Genomic DNA, 11,723 nt, shown 5'->3' on the forward strand with positions numbered 1-11,723 from the left:
AAAGAGCCATAGGCATGTGGGATTGAGTGTTGGGGTCATTTTGACACATGGTGGAGGGTAGCGCTGGCCAATTCTACAGCAGGCTGGGCTGCGCATTAGCAGCCTGTGGGATCAAAGGCCAGTGCCTCTGAGTGAAGACTGGGAAACCACTTTGATTTAGGCTCAGGAGTAAGAGAAAGCAAAACCTAAACTACCCTGGCTTCATGTCATCTGGGTGGCCTAGAAAGTCTCAAGCCCCTAAATACAACAGTCTTGTGAGTTCCCCAGAAAAATCTACACAAGCTAAAGAGAATCCTTTGTAGAAAGCTTGCCATGTTTGTCATCAGCAGCCAGATTATCATGTCATCAGATGTTAAATAGTTGTACAATGCATTATTGGGTATCAGAAAAAAATGCTACCAACTATAAATGCAATGGTGCATTAATTATAAAAACATCTTAATTTAGAGATTAAAGTATGAAAATATACCTTAAAATAAAATTTATATATACATATATTTCCATATATACATCTATTTTTGTTTGTGTGTATGTTGTATATATGTTGTTGTGGTGCCCCATACAATCGCTGGAAGCAGGGGTGACTCCCCTGTGGTGGCCTTTTTTTTTTACTTTTTCCAGAGCTTGTGAGACATCTTCAGTCCTAGTGTTTGCTCCCCTACAGGTCTGGGGTTGTAGGCAAACACGAACATGACTGGCTGTTTTACACGATATCTGGAGATTTGAACTCTGATGGTCTCAGGCCCCCTCGGGCCCTCATGCTTGCACAGGAAGCGTACCTAACTGCTGAGCCATCTCTCCAGCCTCATATATCTTTCTTTGAAGCAAGGTCTTACTATGTAGCCCAGACTGGCATCTGGAATTTGCCATGTATTCCAGGCTGTCCTCAAACTTATGATCCTCCTGCCTCAGCCTCCCAAATGATGGGATGATAGGCCTGTGTCACTATATCTGGCTATACAGATAGCTTTCCAAACAATATTCAGCGCACATTCAAAGATAACCAAACGTACAAGGAGACCTAAATGTAAGCCAGCAAGGAAATTAGAGCCAGAAATAGTCAGAAAGAATAGGTGCTTAAGTATTCCAAATGAAAAATCCCCAGACATAAAATAAAAAATATCTATGCTTAGCACACTCTCAGAGATTAAAAGCTGGACTTCAAAAATTAGGAGGCTTGCATCTAGCCCAGTTGGTAAAGTGCTTCCTCACACACATGAAGACCTGAGTGAGTTCAGCCCCTCATTCCCACATAAAACGCCTGGCATGGAGATACCCACCTGTAATCCCAGCCCTTAGAAGACAGAGATAGGAAGACCTTTAGGTTTCACTGGCCAGACAGTCTATCCTAATAGGTGAGCTCTAGGCTAATGAAAGAGCCTATCTCAAGAAGAGGTGGATTGCATACCTGAGAAATGACATCTGAGGTCAACCTTTGGCCTCCACATGTATGTGCATACGTATGCATTCACTCCTGCACATACATGTATGTCCACACACATATAAAATGCATATACACATGCATGTACATCCCACATATGTGCATGCAAAAATAATATAATAAACTAATTACACGGAGTGGTACCCATCTGTGATCCCAGCAGTTGAGATGGGAGGATTTCTACAAGTTTGAAGCTTGCCTGGACTTATAGCAAGTCCCTGTCCTGAAAAAATTACAAGGGATCTGTAACTATGTAAAGTTACATTATATGTCTGAAAAGGCCCTAGGACTCTACAATGGAAATGCAGCAACTAAGATGGAGAGTGCAAGAAAACAGATGCAATTAGCCATAGATCAGACTCGATAGAGCCAGAGAGCAGAGAGAGGACAGGCACAGAGCTGCTTCTCCTCGAGCAGGGAGGAGGTGGGAGCCGCCTTTCTTTTGACTTATTTGTAAACGAGAGAGAGAGAGAGAGAGAGAGAGAGAGAGAGAGAGAGGGGGGGGGGGGAAAGCATGGATGTGCCAGGGCCTCTTGCCACTGCAAACTCCACAAGTACGCACCACTTTGGGCATCTGGCTTTGCATGGGTACTGGGGAATTAAACCCAGTAAGCAAGCAAACATCTTGAACTGCTGAGCCATCTCTCAAGCAGCCCTGGAAGCAATTGCAATATCTACTAAATAGCAAACTATGGTGAATTAAGGAGCTTGCAAATATTGAATTATGAATCCATTAATATTATATTTACAGAGAGTTTATATCACAGATATTGTTTGATCTAATGTGAACTGAAAAGCATTAGTTAAAACTGTATGTATAGTGCAGTCCCAATTAGTCCATTGTGTTTTAAAATGAACTGAGAAAAAAAGAAACACCAAAAATAAGCATAGCAAATCTGAGAAGGGTTAAAGTTTCACATGCTGATTTGTTTATTCTTCTTTGCTACTTCCTATAGTGAAATGTACTACTTTCCTAAATGTTTTCATTGTAATTATTTAGTGTAAAGACATAAAGAACACTAAAGGAAGTTGTATAAAATTATCCTATTCCACCAATCCAACTGTTTGAACTTTCCTGTGGTGTTTTTCAGTACTACCAGTATGTACACACACCTTTGGCACCAATGTAATTAGACTGAATGTGGGCTGTTCTTTCAGGATGAGGTATCCTGGAAATGACACAAGTTATTAAGTCTGTTTCCTGCCTGGTTCCCCTCTACCAACCAACGCTGGCAACCAAGAAGACAGAGCCGTATCCCAGCAGCACTGAGTGTCAGGGATCTGGCAAATGACTGGCTATGAGCCCCAGCCTCTTCCCTGACCTCCATGTAACCATGGCAAGCCAGCTCACTGCTCTCAGACTCAGTTTCCCCACTTATACAGTAAGGCAAAAAGGTCTGGTCAGGGGTCCTTTAAATCCCTCTCAGATCGACTTTCAAAATCTCGCAACAGCTATCAAATCTTGAAACTGTTTCTACAAATCAAGTCAGTTGAAACATAAAGGGAAGATGGGCTAGTTTTTTTTTGTTTTTTTTTTGTTTTTTTTTTTTCAAGGTAGGGTCTCACACTACTCCAGGCTAACCTGGAATGCACTCTGTTGTCACAGGGTGGCCTTGAACTCACACCGATCCTCCTACCTCTGCCTCCCGAGTGCTGGGATTAAAGGCGTGCACCACCATGCCCAGCTAGTTTTTTCTAAATCACCTAAGGCAAGTCTTCATGGAGAGGGTGTTTTTGTTTTGGTTAATGTAAACATTGAATTATTGACAGATCAGCCTCACATGGAGCCAGGTGCATTTATATGATGAAGCTAGGTTGCTTGACTAAGGAAAAAGATCAATTGTCTAATTAAAGAATGAAAAGCCTGAACTATAGGATTTGTAAAGTTTTATTATTTAGGCTTAGAAATACTTAAATTGTTTATGGTTCCTGAACTCCTGCCCCTCCCCACCGCCCCGAAGGAGAACAAATACTTTCCTCTTGGCCTATTTCAATGCAAGGAAAGCGTCTTGCATTGGGTGTTCTGTAAGAGAAATCTGCATCACTGAATTTTTACTGTAAACTTTTCAACTACCAGTCAGTCCATGGCCTGAAAATGTGTTTCATTCACTTTTTTTTTTTAATTTATTTATTTGAGAGTGACAGAAACAGAGAGAAAGACAGATAGAGGGAGAGAGAGAGAATGGGCACGCCAGGGTTTCCAGCCTCTGCAAACAAACTCCAGACGCATGCGCCCCCTTGTGCATCTGGCTAACGTGGGACCTGGGGAACCGAGCCTCGAACCGGGGTCCTTAGGCTTCACAGGCAAGAGCTTAACCGCTAAGCCATCTCTCTAGCCCCTTCATTCACTTTTGAAGCAATAACTTGGGCACTGCTCAATGTCACTTGCAAGATGCACAAGTTACTTCTATCTACAAGTAGAACTAATTTTGCCTTTCTTCCCACAGAGATGCAGATGAAATTCACTGGGAGTCGTTGAGTATAGGCAAGTTTCTTGTTTCTGGGGACAGCTATGCAGAAAAGTATAGGTCACTCTACTATTAGCAACTTTATTTGACCCAATGCCCTTGATTTAAGTCAACACTTTGAGAAAGTTCTCTCAACTCCTGCCCGTCCTAGGTAGAAGAAAGTTCGAGTGCACTCTTCTTGCATGTGTCCTAGCACTTCTCCAAACCTTTCCCAGACAGCCCTTTACCATGAACTTCAGGAACCTTAAACCTGCAGTCCCTTCCTTGGTCTTCACAGGACTCCGCTTTGCCCTTTTCTTAAAGCAAATTACATAGGCATGAAGTCCACACAGAACTCGGTCTTCCCCGCCACTTCCCTGCCCCACTGCTGCCCACCAGCCACTGCTTAAGCCGCAGGTTCAGCTGATCCTGCAGGTAATGCTTACTGCCAATGATGGCTGTGCGACCTTCACTTCTAATAGCTGGATCAGACCCGTGCCAGAGGGAGAATTTGAGGGAAGGGGAATTCCCGCAATACCCTAATATGGCATGACAAGCCAGTAATATGTGGCATGACAGAGAATGTTTATTGAAATCTGAAGTTCTTTATATGGAAAGTTCCACAAAGGTCATCACACATTTATTAAATCATCTTCATTAACAAGAACCAAGTTACATTAAATAAAGACTCTCTCAGATATGGCTATGTTCTGTTACAGCATGATAAATAATAGCCGGTACTCCCTTAAAAAGTGGTCCTGGGGCTGGAAAGTTGGCTCACTAGTTAAAGGCACTTGCTTGCAAAGCCTACAGGTCAAGGTTCATGCATCCACTTAAAGCCAGATGCAAAAAATGGCACATGCACCTGGTGTTCATTTGCAGCAGCAAGAAACCCTGGCAAACCTATGCACATACATATGAATAAATAAATAAATACATTTTAAAAATAGTAATCCTCAATATTTGGTAGTATCTGGAGATATTTGTGTTGTCATAATTTTGGAAGGGAGACTATAAGGTGCTATTAGCATCTAAAGGGCAGAAGCCAGGGGTATTGTTAAACACCCAACAGTGTGAAAGATAGGCTCCCCCCCCCCCTCCACATTCCAGTAGCAAGGAATTCTCTGGTTCACAGTGTCATAGTACCAGGTTAAGAGATTCCGGTCCTGGGTTGGGGAGCTGGCTCAGTAAGTAAAAGCGTTTGCCACACAAGTGTGAAGGCCTAACAGGGTCTGACCTTAACCCAGCACCTTAGCACCCAAGTAAAAATCTGGGAGTGGCCATGCATGCTTGCAACCCCAGTCCTCTGGGGCTCACTACAAATGGCAGCTCCACATTCAGTGAGAGATTCCATCTGAAGGAGACATGTGGATGAGCTATAGAGGAGGACACTGTGGCATTCTCCTCAGACCTTCACACATGTATGCATGGGGTGCAAGCATCTGCACACACCACATCACAATAGATGCACAAGAAATAGAAGAGAGAGAAAAAAGGAATCCCTGACAATGGGCATGTATGAAGAAAGAAGCACATTCTCACTAAAAAGCAACAAACCCTTGACCTTGGAGGCCTGGAGAGGTGGTTCAGTGGTTAAGGCACTTGCTTGCCAAACCTAATGGCCTGGGTTCAATTCCATGGTACCCACATAAAACCAGATGCACAAAGTGGTGCATGTGTCTGGAATTCATTTGCAGTGACAGGGAACATAACATGCCCATCCTCTCTTTGCCTCAGTCACTGTCTCTGTCTTTCTCTGCTTGCAAATAAATAAATAAAATATTTTTATAATACCTTTGACCTTGGGGGAGAGCATGGGAAGGTCAGCTTGACAGGAGGCTCACAAAGAGCTACTGTCTAGCACCAACTATTGCCCCATGATAAAAAGCAATGAAGGTTCTACAGGGGAAAAAAATGGAAATGATACTTTAAAAACAAAAGTGCTGGGCATGGTGGTGCATAACTATAAACCTGGCCCTCAGGAAGCTGAGGCCGAATAACCCAAGTTCAAGCCCAGCAGCTTAGGCTACGTAGGGAAACGCTGTGTCCAAAAAAAAAAAAAAAAAAAAAGGAATAAAGCCTCCAGTCTTTCATGGATCATGGGACTGTAAGGACCCTGGCCAAGGTAGCATCATTACAGAGCACTAGGAAAGATAGCTTGCCACCTCAGTTTCCTCCAAGACCCACTTGCCTAAACCTGGCATCCCTCACAGCAGACCCAGCCTTTCATGCAGTAAAGAGGCTTCAAGTGCAAAGACCCCTGGAAGAGGGACTGTGGTGACCTATGTTCATATTCAAGAGACAGTAATGGGGTGACCCACTCTTTTTCCCCAGAACAGTTTTCAGACAGTGAAAGGCCTGGAAACAATTAGAGGAGGAGGACAAGAGGGCAGCAGGCCCTGAGGATGGAGCAAGAAGGTGGAGAAATGGGCAGCAGGGGGACACTGAAGTGTTCCGTGTCACCTACTCCACACATTCTTTTTTCAAGAGTCTGAGATACAGAGAGAGAAAGAAGTCACATTCTTGGCCTTGAAGAAGATTATAGTCAAGTTCAGCTCAGGTGAAAACACTCCAGGAATGCTTGAAAGAATGGTGGGAACACAGGCCCCCACCCCAGCTGCTGGAGCCGAAATCAATAGTCCTTGCAGCTGTGGGGTGTAGGGAGCCTTGTACTTGGGGGAGATGCCCTTGCCTGGCTGGCACCAGGCACAGTGCACAACACACAGTAACCCTGTCAGGCTTCACTATTCTGCTGAGTGAGTGGAAATCATGCCAGATGAGGATCTATCAGATCTAAAGACCATTTGTTTTCCTGGACACCCTTGCTAAGTGACATTTCCCTCAGGTGCAATCCTATTTCATCTTGCAATGCCAGCTTATGTTTTCTCTGTCACATCCTGTCACCTCTCTCCTTGGGATCTTCTTCCCTTTCCTCATTAGCAAGCGCAGAGCCTCCAAGTACATTCATCTAGCACTTACCATATTCTCTGTGCAGCTTTCATAATGCACCTACTTCCAGAAAAGACTTGAAGGCAGCTTTCAAGTTCATAACAAAAATAATGCAATGTAGTTTAAGAAAAATGTGAACTGGGTATCAGAAATAATTTAGGAAGAAAAGGCTCATTGTACCAAGAAGCTGGGATAAGGCACCTACCAGAAATTTCTAGAGTTCAATGTCAAAAGAAATGTACATGGCTTCAGAGTGGACTCAATGTCTGGTGCAAGAAAAGCTGCCATCCTATGGGGTCAGAACTTTTTGGTGTGTGCGAGGTATGCTTCTGGCTTTCCTTTCAGCTGCCAAAGCTGTCAATTTCTAAGTTTTTCTCAAGAATGAAGACTCAGACTGCACTTCCCAAATAACAGCTGATACAACACCAAGTGTGCAGACCTTGGCCTCTAGTTTGACAATCTACAGGTTTCTTGACAATTCGACTCACGAGCCCAGGATAATTCATCAAATCTCCTAACAGGTCTCTCAAACTTTTTGATGAGGCCCAGGTCTCCAGCCATGAGACTTTAAAGACACTGACTGACCCCAACATTTCTGGTGGTAGTGCAGAGCAAGGGAACTGAAGATTGAGCTGACCCCATCTTTGTGCTTCCCTCACCCCTCTCTACTGGGTCATCTCACTATGGCTGATTGTCTTGTTGTCTCTCTGCCCTCAGCATAGATTCTCCATCCTTTTGAGCACCCTGGCTTTGCCATGCTAACCTTGGTCTGATTCTCTGTGAGACAGACTTGCCTCCAGTGACCTATCTTCCTGCCTCTGTCTCTCCAGTGCTAGGATTACAGGAGAGCATCACCATGTCAGTTTGTTGCTGGTTTATGTTGGAAACTAAAGTGGACAAAGGAGGGCTGGAGAGATGGCTTAACTGTTAAGGCATTTGTCTGCAAAGCCAAAGGACACAAGTTCGATTCCCCAGAACCCATGTAAGTCACATGTACAAGGTAGCACATGTGTCTGGAGTTTGTTTGCAACCCTGGTGTGCCCTCCCCCCGCCCTTTCTCTCTCACTCTTTCCCTTTCTGTTTCTCTCCAATAAATAAATAAAAATAATTTAATTTGTTTTTTTTTTTTTTTTTTAGAAATCTGACACAGTAGGACTTTTCATTATTCTGCCCTGCCCCTTCTGACCAACCCTGTCCAGCTCTTCCCAGGTCACAACATAAGCAGTCCATAAAGTTACCATGCAGCCAGCTTATTCAAGAAGTGAAAGCTCGGGAGTCGAAGACATTATATTCTCCCCCTCTGGTCTCAATACGGCCCCGCCCCTCAAGTATACAGGGAAGCCCTCCAGCCAAAAAGATCTTTACATTTAATTGGAGCTCAGCAGACAACTACTGAAATAACAGGATCATAGCGCAACTACCTTGAACATGGAAAGCGTTCAGGAACTGTTAAACTGAGAACAGCGTGGCGCATCAGTCTGCACATAGTAGGTGCTCAGTAAAGACCTTTAAAAGTAACTTGATCTTATGACAGCTGCCTTGGACATAGGAGGAACCCCGGTAAAAAGCTATGAAATCCAAGCCAACGCTCGCTCTTAGACAACCCAGCAGAGACAACATTAATCAAATCCCAGGCACAGATCCATGAATGGAAATGCGCTTTTCAGAGTGCTGGAGAGGCGCGTGACAGCGCGTGGCCCTGGCGGGCACCGCGCTCATTGGGGACGCGACGCGGACCCACCGCCGGCTCCCAGGGATTGATGAGCGCTTGGAATCCATTTCCCAGCCCAGAGGCGGGAAACCGCCTCCTGCACCATTGTCACTTCAGGGCCGCACCTGGAACTCCCCCCAAAGCCCCCTCTAGAGCACCCATCTACCCGAGCTTTCCTCGGATTCCGAAGAGTGGCGTGCAGAACAAAAGCAAAAGCCTGCCGTGCTTTTGAGTGCTTTTCCGATGGAGATCCACGCGGGCCGGAGGCGGGAGGTAGCCGGCTGGGACCGAGCCGTGATGTCAGCCCCCAGCCGCTGCCCGCGCTGCCCGCCCACCCCCGCGTGCGGGTGCTGGGCATTGTGGAGCCCGGGGGAAGCGGCGGGGTGCCCTCCCTCTCCTGGGCATGGACCTGCTAGGTGGGCGCCTCTAGTCGGGTGGGGCGGAGGGAAGATGCTGCTCTCCCTGGGAGGACGGATGACGGGGTACCGAGTGAAACCCCACAGCGAAGATCCGAAACTGAACTCGCAGTGCGAAGCGCCCTTCGGCGACCCCGGACGCGTGGGACTGTGCCCATGGGGTGGGGTCCCCTGGCGACGCGCAGCCCCAGGGTCCTCTTCCTCGGTACACACCCACAGGGGAGCCCGGCGACCACCCTCCCAGCCAAGCCGGCGACCGCACCGGCGCGCGCGGGAGAGGTCACCGTAGGCGGCCGGGTGGGAGGCCACCCCCCGCTTGGAAAGTCTCTACTTTGGGGTTTGCATGGTCTTGGGGGGGGATTACGGCATCGACGAGGCTGGGGCGCCGATCGAGCGGGGAAGTATGGTCCTTTCCTTCTCCCGGCTTCCCCAGAGCCCGCGGAACTCCGGGCGGCGCCGGGAGAAGAATGCCCCGGACCCGGGAGCCACTTACCGAGCGCGGGAGGCCGAGCGCGGCGGCCCCTTTGTCTCCAGCCGCCGTGGCGCCGGCGCGCTCCGCCAGGCCGGTCCCAGCTCCGGCGCGGGCGAGCGGCCGCGGGCGCCCCGACAGCCCGGCTAGTGCGGCTCCCCGCACGGGCTCCGGCTCCGGCTCGGGTCGGTCCCCGCCCGCCCCGCCGCCGCGGCTCCGCCCCGAGCCCGGCCCCGCCCCGCCCCCGGCCAGCTCGGCCCCCACCTGCTGCTGCGGCGGCCGCCTCGCGCGCGCCACCGGCTCGGCTCCCGCCGCCAGGTCACCCAACCTTCGGGGACCCGGGCCCGGGGACAGCCTCACCTGGGCAGCCCTGCGCCCCCGCGCCCTCCCCCGTCCCGGAGCGTCCTGACCCTCCCACACCTGCACCTGCTCGTCAAGGTCCCGGGTCACCTTACCGGCCAGTCCTCCGTCCTGTCGGGAGAACGCATTTCCCCGGGGCACTGTCCTCCAGGGAGGGGTAGCGGTGGGGAAGCCTTGGCCGGAGCCTGGCCCAGTCTCTGGGGCAGCCCGCGCGGCCGCTGAAATCAATGCTAAGACCCAGGGTGAGGAGAAGCCGGAGGCAACCGGACGGCTCCAGGCCCGGGAGGAGACTCGCGTGGGCGGGAGCCAGCAGTGGCCGGGGGTCGAGGGATGCTGAGCTCAGGAGCAGCGCGCGGAGCTAGGCTAGGAATCCCAGCAGGGAGCGTGGGCTGCGCGTCCGTGCTCGATAGCATGGCTGAAATAAAGCAGATGGGAGCCAGGGGAAAAGATCAGAAGAAGCCACTGGACCCATAACTTTGCTAAAAATGGACGTTTGTGATACCCTGCAGCAAGCCTGAAGAGATCTGCACCGAACAGATAGATACAGCGCTGAACGCCTGCACCTCCGTGCAACTGTGCGGAATCTGCTTCCTAGGCAGAGAACAGTGTGACAACCTAAATATTGGATAATTAGGTCACTACTGGCTTTAGCTGCCCGTGGGCCCTCCCCTCTCCCAACCAGAGGATTCAGAGTGAGACGTGCGCTTACGCCCTTCATAGGGTCTGCTGCACACTCTGGTTATTTCTGCTTCATTCCCCATCAAAGATGAGTACGCTGACAGGTACCTAATAGGTGTTCAATAACTGTTCGTATAACGTGAGGATTATATAACTGTGTTGATGGTTAACATGGGCAAGAACATAAAAATTAAAAGTTGTGAGGTTGCATTGGAAAATTAAGTGATTAGCTCAGTGGAATGCCAGTAACATTTGTAATTGTGCACACACAGTTATCATTAATCGTATGGATGGAGATAGACAAGAGGGTTAGGTTTCTATGCTGTCGGACACAAGAGTTATCTGGACCTGCATTAATCTAAAAGGTGGGGACTAGGAGGGAGTGTGCACATATGTGGTAAGACACTCCAACATGCCTTCCCCAAAGAACATTTTAACATCCTGCTTGCTTAATTTTCATTCCAAATATGTATCAATTCAGCAAGTATGCATAAATACGAAGTGCTCTGTTGATGAAGTCATTTTTATAAAGCTCTGTTAGGAAGGAAGAATAAGAGGTCCCAAGATGCTCACCTGATACAATAGAGACTTGAGGACACCTGTCCCACCACAGTAGGCCGGAAGGCTCTGGTGATTGGGAATGCAGAGGCTGACCCAGAAGAAGAAGTCTCTGAGTCTCCCTTCGGTATGTTTTAGCTCAATGTCTGGGGTCTGGAGACCAATCTTTAGAAGAATGTGCTTGTCCTCCTGAGGTAATCTATCTTCCATTTGGCAACTGGGGAGACGTATTTTTCTCCATGTGATGTGTGTGCATGAATGGCTCAGGCACAGAGAACGGCCCTCCTACAAAACATGGGACAAGAAACTATGAAACATGCATTTTAATATCAGAGTCCATTATTGCATGATGCCAGGGAACAAATAAGAGCTGTGGTATCTAGGCTCCCTCCGCCAAACTTGTCATGTGGGGTCCTTCTCCTGTGGGCGCAGCTCTTGGGAAACAAGCGATTCCTTATTTTGCTGGATGAGGTAGGGACAGTCACTGAGAGCAATTGCCCAGAACTCAGGAAGCAGGAAATTGACCAGACCATTCTGTTCTCTTCCCCACGGCCAATGCTGGACAGCCTGTGCTGTACCTGGGCAGCTCAGCAGAGATGACAGCATCAGTAGTCGCCTCGGAAGACATGGACCTGGCGTGCTGCAGGGGGCAGGGAAGTGCCATGGCTGCCAGATTCATCACTCCTGGCTCTCA

General features: G+C 48.4%; 1 protein-coding gene across 2 annotated transcripts in view; it reads right to left on the reverse strand.

The window, feature by feature from the left end:
* Mapk4 (mitogen-activated protein kinase 4) overlaps positions 1-10,005 on the reverse strand; it is a 175,581-nt gene extending 165,576 nt beyond the window's left edge. The window contains exon 1 of one of the 2 annotated variants that reach the window (XM_045144097.1): positions 9,889-10,005. The gene's annotated coding sequence lies outside the window, so the exon portion shown is untranslated. Of the gene's footprint in view, positions 1-9,457; positions 9,529-9,888 lie in introns of those variants that run through there. The other variant, XM_004656788.2, reaches the window with a different exon arrangement.
* Between the last annotated feature and the right edge of the window lie 1,718 nt (positions 10,006-11,723).

Source organism: Jaculus jaculus, chromosome 2 (genome assembly GCF_020740685.1).
Source record: "Jaculus jaculus isolate mJacJac1 chromosome 2, mJacJac1.mat.Y.cur, whole genome shotgun sequence".
Lineage (NCBI taxonomy): Eukaryota > Metazoa > Chordata > Mammalia > Rodentia > Dipodidae > Jaculus > Jaculus jaculus.